The 8,004-nt window shown below is 40.6% G+C and overlaps 1 protein-coding gene across 1 annotated transcript in view; it reads left to right on the plus strand.

Annotated features, from left to right (window-relative positions):
- The first annotated feature begins 4,485 nt into the window (after positions 1 to 4,485).
- The window catches only part of ARMC1 (armadillo repeat containing 1), a 45,650-nt gene continuing 42,131 nt past the window's right edge, over positions 4,486 to 8,004 (plus strand). Inside the window, exon 1 of the mRNA XM_019629828.1 lies at positions 4,486 to 4,692. The gene's annotated coding sequence lies outside the window, so the exon portion shown is untranslated. The remainder of the gene's footprint in view (positions 4,693 to 8,004) is intronic.

Consider the following 8,004-nt stretch of genomic DNA (forward strand, 5'->3'; position numbering starts at 1 on the left):
TTATGTGTGTGTGATCCAGTAGAAGACAGACAAATGTCCACATGTGTCTATCAGCCTGTTTCTCATATTAATTAGGTTTAATGACAATCCCATTTGGTGAGATAGGTTGAATAACTTGCAAATCTTACACAATATCTTTCTTGGACATCCAGACCCTTTTTCTCTACTTCTGCTTTTTTTTTCTAGCTCTGATTGCCTGTCTATAGAAAATACAACACACTGCAATGGGCTTCAAGTGGTCCTGAATCCAGGAAAACCTAGCTGGTAAAAGACCATTGGGTAGAACAGTGAAGTGCCCATGTGAGGGGCACTTTAAGACAAAGTGGCACTGTACGTGTCTGGGAGAGGTTCAGCTACAGGACAGCAGGTGAATGCTAATTGGTGGGCCAACATCATCTCACATGAGGTGAAAGTTCAAATGTGCAGCTAAATACCTAATAGTTCAGACCCATTGGCTTCAAGCTCTGGTCACTATTAAAGGAAAATATTACTGGGAGAGAATAACATTCAAGTCCACTTCAATCATGTAAATCTTGGTGCAAACGAATATTTTACCATGGTGCCCAATGAAGAACTGTTGAACTATTTTTATTTAGTCATACACTATTGGGTGTATTTGATTGTTCTGAGCCTTGAAACTATTTTTTCTTCTCAGATCAATGTACAAAGTGATCTGATGTATACCCAAAAAGCTGAAAGGATCACTGCCTTCTAGAGACTATGCCATTTCTTTCTATAAACTCGCTCTTGGAATAGACCGTGACCTGCAGAGCTCTTTTGTATGGTTTTAAATTATGTTTTATTTTTAAAGTTATGATTATGGAAAATGTCAATCATATACAAAAATAAGAAAATACAATGAATCCTCATGTATCCATCATACAGCTTCAATTGTCAGTAGCTCATAGCTGTGGGTTTCATCCATACCCTTTCTAGGCCTCTTGATTGTTTGTTTGTTTTGGAGATGCTGGGGGATGAACCCCAGGGCCTCAAAAAGCAAACTCTTTGATTCTTTTGACGCTAATCTCAGACATGTTATTTCAACCATAAATATTTCAGTGTATATCACTAAAAGTTAAGGAGTCTTTTTTTTAAAAAAAACATAATTATAATGCTTAAACTATTGATAATTATTTCTTAATATCATCAATTCTGTGTTCAAATTTTCATGGGTGTCTCATTTATTTTTTTATTTTTTTAGAGTTGGTTTCTTTGAATCAGAATCTTAAAGAGAGCCACACATTACATTTGATGTATGTCTCTGAAATCGATTTTAAACTATATAACACCCTCTTCCACCTTTTGTGGGGTTTTTTTGTTTGTTTGTTTTTTTAGATTTTCTAGGGGAATTGGAGGAGGGGAACAGCGTTGGGGAATCGGGAAAGGGGAACAGACAAGTTGCTGTCCTTTTGTTCTTTAGTCTAGTTGTGGAGGACGTCGCTTCACTGTCCCATGTTGGTATTATCATTGCGCTCTTCCTGGGTGACGCAGTTGCTTGCTCGCCTTTGGATGGCTGCTCACGGCAGCTCACGGTGCCGCTCTCACTGGCTGCCAGCCACTCACGGTAGCTCATGGCAGCCCGCTGCAGCAGGGGCTGCAGCCTATGCCATCACCGGCGACTCACGGCAGCCCAGCTCCAGGTTGAGCTGTTGTTCAGCATCTTACCTGTAGAGGGTGCAGCATCACTGGTGCTCACCTGGGATCTGAACCGGGGCCCTGCTGCTCAGAGCTGGCGTCCCAAGCCAACTCTTAACCAATGCGCCACTCGCCCGGCCCTAGTGACTCCATTTTATTCTTGACTCTTTTCCTCATCTTGTCTGCCCATTGAGTTGCAAATTTACCTCAAAACTATTTTCTGTTGGCATTGCTTATCTTTTTACCATACAAAAAAATGCCTTTAAAACAAGTATGCAAATTTTGTTCTTTTTTCACTTTTTTTTTTTTTTTGCTGAGCCATTCTGCCACCGGTTGGCAGCTCAGCGGCTGCTCAGTTCAGGCCAGGAATCGAAACGCTATTGCTCAGAGCTCAAACTCTTGAGCAAGCTCTTAACCAACTGAGCCACTCGGCCAGCCCAAATCTTGTTCTTTTTTAACGCCTGGGTTCCTAGTCTTGTTTAAGTTCTCCCTGCTATATTGTTATATATAGTCTTTAAGATTTTCTGAAAGAATTTTTTTATATATTTTACACTTGAATTTTTAATCCATCTGTTATTTACTTATCTATTTACTTATTTACTGATTGATAAATGATGAGTCTATGGGTACAATTTTATTTTCATCCAGATGGATAGACAGGGCTTCTATTTATAATTATTTCTCATCCTTTAAAAATTTGTATTTTGACATGTTTTTAAATATTAGTTTGATATGTATAGAAATTATGGATGAATAAGTACATATACTAGAGCTATATGCTCAAAAAATTTTTTAGGCTGAAAGCAGAGCTTCATCAAAAAGTTTTTGAAACGACTGCTGTAGACCATGAGCTCCTGGAGGGCAGTAATTATGTTTTTCCTTATCTTTAAATCCATTGCTAAGATGTGTCTGGACATTGTATATGTTCCAAAAATGGTTGTTGAATAATTGAATGAATGAAACTGTCATTATCTAATTCATGTGTCTTAAGCAACACAGCCATTGAGAAACTTGACATTCCAGCTGTGTTACATGGCAAGATAATCTAAGGCTAAGAACAAGTGATGACTCATAATATGACTCACATTAGTATAATTTCACAGGTCTCAAGTTCATACATTTTTAATATGAGAATATATATTCTGAAAACCTTAAAGACTTCCCCATGGCTTGTAATACATAGGTGCTTATGAAACCTGGTAATTATCTTTTGTGACTAGATCCCCTACTTTTTAATGCCATTTACTCTGTTTGCTAGGAAGAAAGTCTCTATAATGTCAGAAGCGTGATTATATTTAATTTTAGATTGTGAACTGAAAGACAAATACTCTATTGAACATCTATTCTGGACAATGCCACAAACCTAATCATCAATTACTTGCTGGAAAAATTCCAAGTGTCTTTTCTCTTTCTAATGTACAAATCAACCTTAGCAAAAATGGCAAGTTTACTTTTCTGAGTTAAAGAGTTTTTAATAACAATACTGAATGAGATTTCATTTACTCAATTACATGGGTTATGGTTTAACCTGACTGTGCCCTTTGGACTTCTTGTATTTACTTGTTTTACAGCTTTCTACATTTTCAATTTTGTTTTCCTTTTTTTTCAGTTTCAGCAGTTGATTAGTCTGGTTGATTGTTACAAATGAGGCTGGTGTTTCTACCACTGGACCTACCATCTCTTTTTTCTTTGTATTTCAGACTCAGTGTTCACTTAACCATCACTCCCTCCTATGACTTTGGGAAAATAGAAACCCTGCCAGACTTGTTTTTGCTAAAGGTCATATGGTGTGAGAGAGACCTTTTCTACTGTTATTTGGCTCCTGTTTACTTCTTGAGCTTCTTAAAAGGAAGAGGATAACCAAGAATAAGGAAGTCAAGGAATTTTGAGCAAAAGTAAACGTTGGATTTAAAAATTTACTTACAGACGAATCCAAAGTATTGGTGACATTAGCATAGAACACAGTCTGGGATATATATTCTCACCCAAGTCCTTTCTCCATTAGAGGGCTTTCAAATTCCTTCCGACTTTAATTAATATATAAGCTACACAGCAGAATCAAACTGTTAAGAGAATACAAAACCTATTCAGTGAGGTTATTGAGTGCAGTGGATGTATTATGTTCACACTGGCTTGTGGAATTTAGATCACTTTTTAGATATTTAAAAAAAATCTGTATCTAAAAAAAATTTCAGTGACTGCCATCAATAAAACAAGTATATAAATCCTTACTTTGATAAATAGAAGACAATATTTAAAAACTATTTCATGACGAATTTGAGAAACTCTCTTTGATAAGTTCCTTTCCCTTACAAGAAAAAAATAAAAAAATCGTTCCAACGTAGAATTTACTATTTAAAAAACAAAACAAAACTGTGCTTTGTGGACTTCGCTGTGCTACGAAGAGACAGTGGACATCAGCAAGAAATACACAAAATCCAAGAAATGCCTAATATTGTACTAATGTTCTTAGAAAAAACCAAAAATATTTTTAAATATTATGAATTAAGATTCAGAAGCGAATGACTAACTGAAACAGTTGCTGGAGGAAGACACGTTCAATTTGAATTCCGGAACGCAGCAGGAAAGAAGCTCACCCAGCGCTGGAACGCTGGGTATTGTAGTCGGGAAAGTGCAACGATTTCTCAGCTGGAATCAAGTTTCTTTGCGTAGTTCTTAGTGGACGGAGAGTCGTTTGGTCCAAGTCAGTATTCCTGGGTTCTCATTGGATCCTTCCATTTAATGCTTAGTGCATTTCACTAGGTCACCAATGAACGCTTTAGTGTAAGAAAGCCATCGCGGATTGGGTGTCTTATCATCGGTGTCAGCCAATGAGAAGGCAGAATTGGCGGAGGTGTCAGGGTCATGGGGGAGAGTATGTAGAGCCTTTTCCGCTGGCGCCCTCGCTCTTTGAGTACTAAAGTCTGGTCGTTTGCTGTCTCCGAGGCCGCGGCTGTGCGTGGAGGAGCCCGCTCCGCCCCTTCGGGTCCCTGTACCTCACCCGTTGGTGTGGCCCTGATGATGCGGCAGGCTCTGGACGCCTAAAGCTCTGGAGCGGTATGTATGGCCCAGGGGCGGCAGACAAAGCGGTGCAGCCGGGAAGGCCGCGGAGAGCGGACCCTGCACCAGGTCGGCCTGGGTGGCGGCGCTCTGCCTTGCTCCTTATCAGGACCCAGCAGCGCGTCCCACTGAGCTCTTTAAAGCTCCCTGCTCCCGTGTGTTCTGTGAAAATGTTAGCTTTATTCACTTCCTGACCGTCCCCTGCACGTTCGATTTTTAAGAACCTCAGCATGGATGTCACTTCACTTCTTCATCTCTCCAAGTTGTTTTCTGGTAACTTTCTATTAGTTTTGTGCACCTGCATGTCTACAGTAAGAGCAGAAGGACGTGGTTGTGTTTGGCTTCATTCAGGAGCGACCAGTGGCACATCTCTGTATTTTAAGAACCGTTATTGGGGGCATTCGTGCTGTTAGCAACTGCTTTCGAGGTAGCGTACTGATAGCTAGGGCGGTGCAGAGCATACCCCAACACCTGGAGGAATAGACGTCCCCACAGGATCAAGTATTGGTCTCGTTTGGTAATTGTAGGTGCTCTATTATATCATCTTAAGTTCTTACTTGATCAGGACAACCACTCAGGATTATTTGAGGAAACGGAAGATCGAAGGTGGTCCAGCGCTTAACCAACTTTTAAAAGAGTTAGTTGCTAGTAAGGGGAAAGCCAGCGCTAATCTTAGTACTTATGTTATCTTTAAAAACTTGCTTAACTGACCATCGATTTAGATTGTGTGTGTGCCCTCTGCAGCTCTTAGTATATGAAAGCTAAATAATTCTTTTGAGTTGAGTAGTAAATCCTAGCTGAAAGAAAAAATGGCATCTGCCCAGTTACAGGTGTCTCACATCTATCCCCTAACTCATAGCTTCTCAGTGTGGTTTCCTCACCAGATAGCCTTCAGTTGAGAGCTTGTTGGAAATACAGAATTTCAGGTCTCACCCCACCTATTGAATCAGAATCTGCTTTTTAACAAGATCTCTTAGGTGATCATGGTGCTTGTTAAAGTTTGGAGAGCGTTCATTGTTTTACAATGATTTGTCCAAATTGAACTAAACAAAAGAGAAAATCAAAGGTATGCAGTATATTCATTGTGCTTTATAAAACTATAAAAAGGAGAAGTTTTTTTTTTTTTCATTTTTCTCATTAGATATGATTTTGTTTAAAAAATTAAATATGTCTGTATTGGCAATTTTAGCTTTGCAGCCAAAAATCTTGAACTAGACATGAATATTTAAGTAGTAATCCAAAGGTAACTTTTTTTTTTTTTAAGATTTTATTGGGGAATTAGGGAGGGGGACAGTGTTGGGGAAGGGGAACAGACAAGTTGCTGTCCTTTTGTTCTTCAGTCTAGTTGTGGAGGACGTTGCTTCACTGGCTCATGTTGGTATTATCATTGCGCTCTTCCTGAGTGAGGCAGATCTGTCGCCGGCTTTTGGACAGCCACTCTTGGCAGCTCACACTGGCTGCCAGCCGCTCATGGTAGCTCATGGCAGCCCACTGCAGCCCCACTGCAGATTACGCCATTGCAGGCGACTCAACAGCAGCCCACCTCCAGGTCGAGCATTTGTTCACCATCTTAGCTGTAGAGGGCGCAGTGTCACTGGCCCTCATGTGGGATCTGAACCGGGGCCCTGCTGCTCAGAGCTGGCGCTCCCAAGCCAACTCTTAACCAACGTGCCACTCGGCCGGCCCCCAAAGCTAACTTCTAAGGCAGCAGTTCTCAACCTGTGGGTCGCGACCCCTTTGGGGGTTGAACGACCCTTTCACAGGGGTCGCCTAAGACCATCGGAAAACAAAAAGATATTTACATTACGATTCATAACAGTAGCAAAACTACAATTATAGAGTAGCAACGAAAATAATTTTATGGTTGGGGGTCACCACAACATGAGGAACTGTATTAAGGGGTCACGGCATTTGGAAGGTTGAGAACCGCTGTTCTAAGGCATCAGGTGCTGGTCTTAAAATGGGTGAGACCAAAGAAATATTAACTACGGCTGCTGACAGTTAAATAAAATTTCAAGAACTTTCTGTTTACTCACAATCTGTGCCCAAATTTCCCACCATGATTTTCCCCCACAGTTTTTTTCATTGATCAAGAGCTTCTCATCAGTTTTTTTGGAAAGAGGAGGTGGTTTTTCCAGTTTGTTAATTTGGTAATCTCATAATAAAACTGAAACCTAGGCCCAATTCACTTACCCCTCATTTTGCTCAGTAATTAAAGTATCTTGTAGAGTTTAATGTTCAGTGTTTTATTCAGATGTTCATAACCATGTTAAAAAGACATGCATGGGCTGGCCAAGTGGTGCGTTGGTTAGGAGTTGGCTTGGGATCTAGCTCTGAGCAGCAGGGCCCCAGTTCGGATCCCACACAGAGAGCCAGTGACGCTGCACCCTCTACAGCTAAGATGGTGAAAAACAGCTCGATCTGGAGCTGGGCTTCTGTGAGGCGACGGCGTAGGCTGCAGTGGAGCTGGCTGGCAGCTGGCATGAGCTTTCGTGAGCTGCCATGTGTGGCCGTCCAATGGCTGGTGAGCGACTGCCTCACCCGGGAAGAGAGCAATGATAATATCAACATGGGCCAGTGAAGCGACGTCCTCCACAACTAGACTGAAGAACAAAAGGACAGCAACTTGTCTGTTCCCTTCCCCGATTCCCCAATAAAATCTTTAAAAAAAAAGACATGAATTTGTAGACCAAAATAAAGTTTTATGGCTCTTAATTGCACCAGGAATCCCCTGGTGTGCTTATTAAAATAAGTCTTGGGCCCTCCCTCCGAGGAGTCCCTTTTAGGTCTGGGCTTGGGCCTTAGAATCTGTATTTTAATAATTCAGTTTATTCTGATGTAGGCTATCCAGGTCCACAACTTGGCATTAATATTTGGGATGAAAAATGCAACTAGAAAGCAAGCTTATTTTCTTTTGAACTCAATGCAGTACTCATTGTAGACAAAGGAAAGAGAAGAGAGGGTTTTTAAAAAAAATTATTGCTTCCATTTTGGTTCATTCGTTGCTATAAAATTGCTCAGTTAAGTGAGTTTAAAAGGCTATTTAAAAATTATTTTGAGGTCTGCCAAATTTGGGAATAAGAGAGGGTAGGATAAAATGAATACTAAAATACATTGTTTAAAAACATTTTTCCTGTGAAGGGTAGCATTTTTATCAAACAACTTGAGTATTTGTGTGAAATTGATAGAATTAACTCAAAAATACTAAATGTAGGGCCGGCCGAGTGGCACATTGGTTGGGAACTGGCTTGGGACGCCAGAGGGCCCCAGTTCGGATCCCACATATGAGGGCCAGTGACACTGCCCTCT

This window comes from Hipposideros armiger, unplaced genomic scaffold (assembly GCF_001890085.2).
Source record: "Hipposideros armiger isolate ML-2016 unplaced genomic scaffold, ASM189008v1 scaffold_868, whole genome shotgun sequence".
Lineage (NCBI taxonomy): Eukaryota > Metazoa > Chordata > Mammalia > Chiroptera > Hipposideridae > Hipposideros > Hipposideros armiger.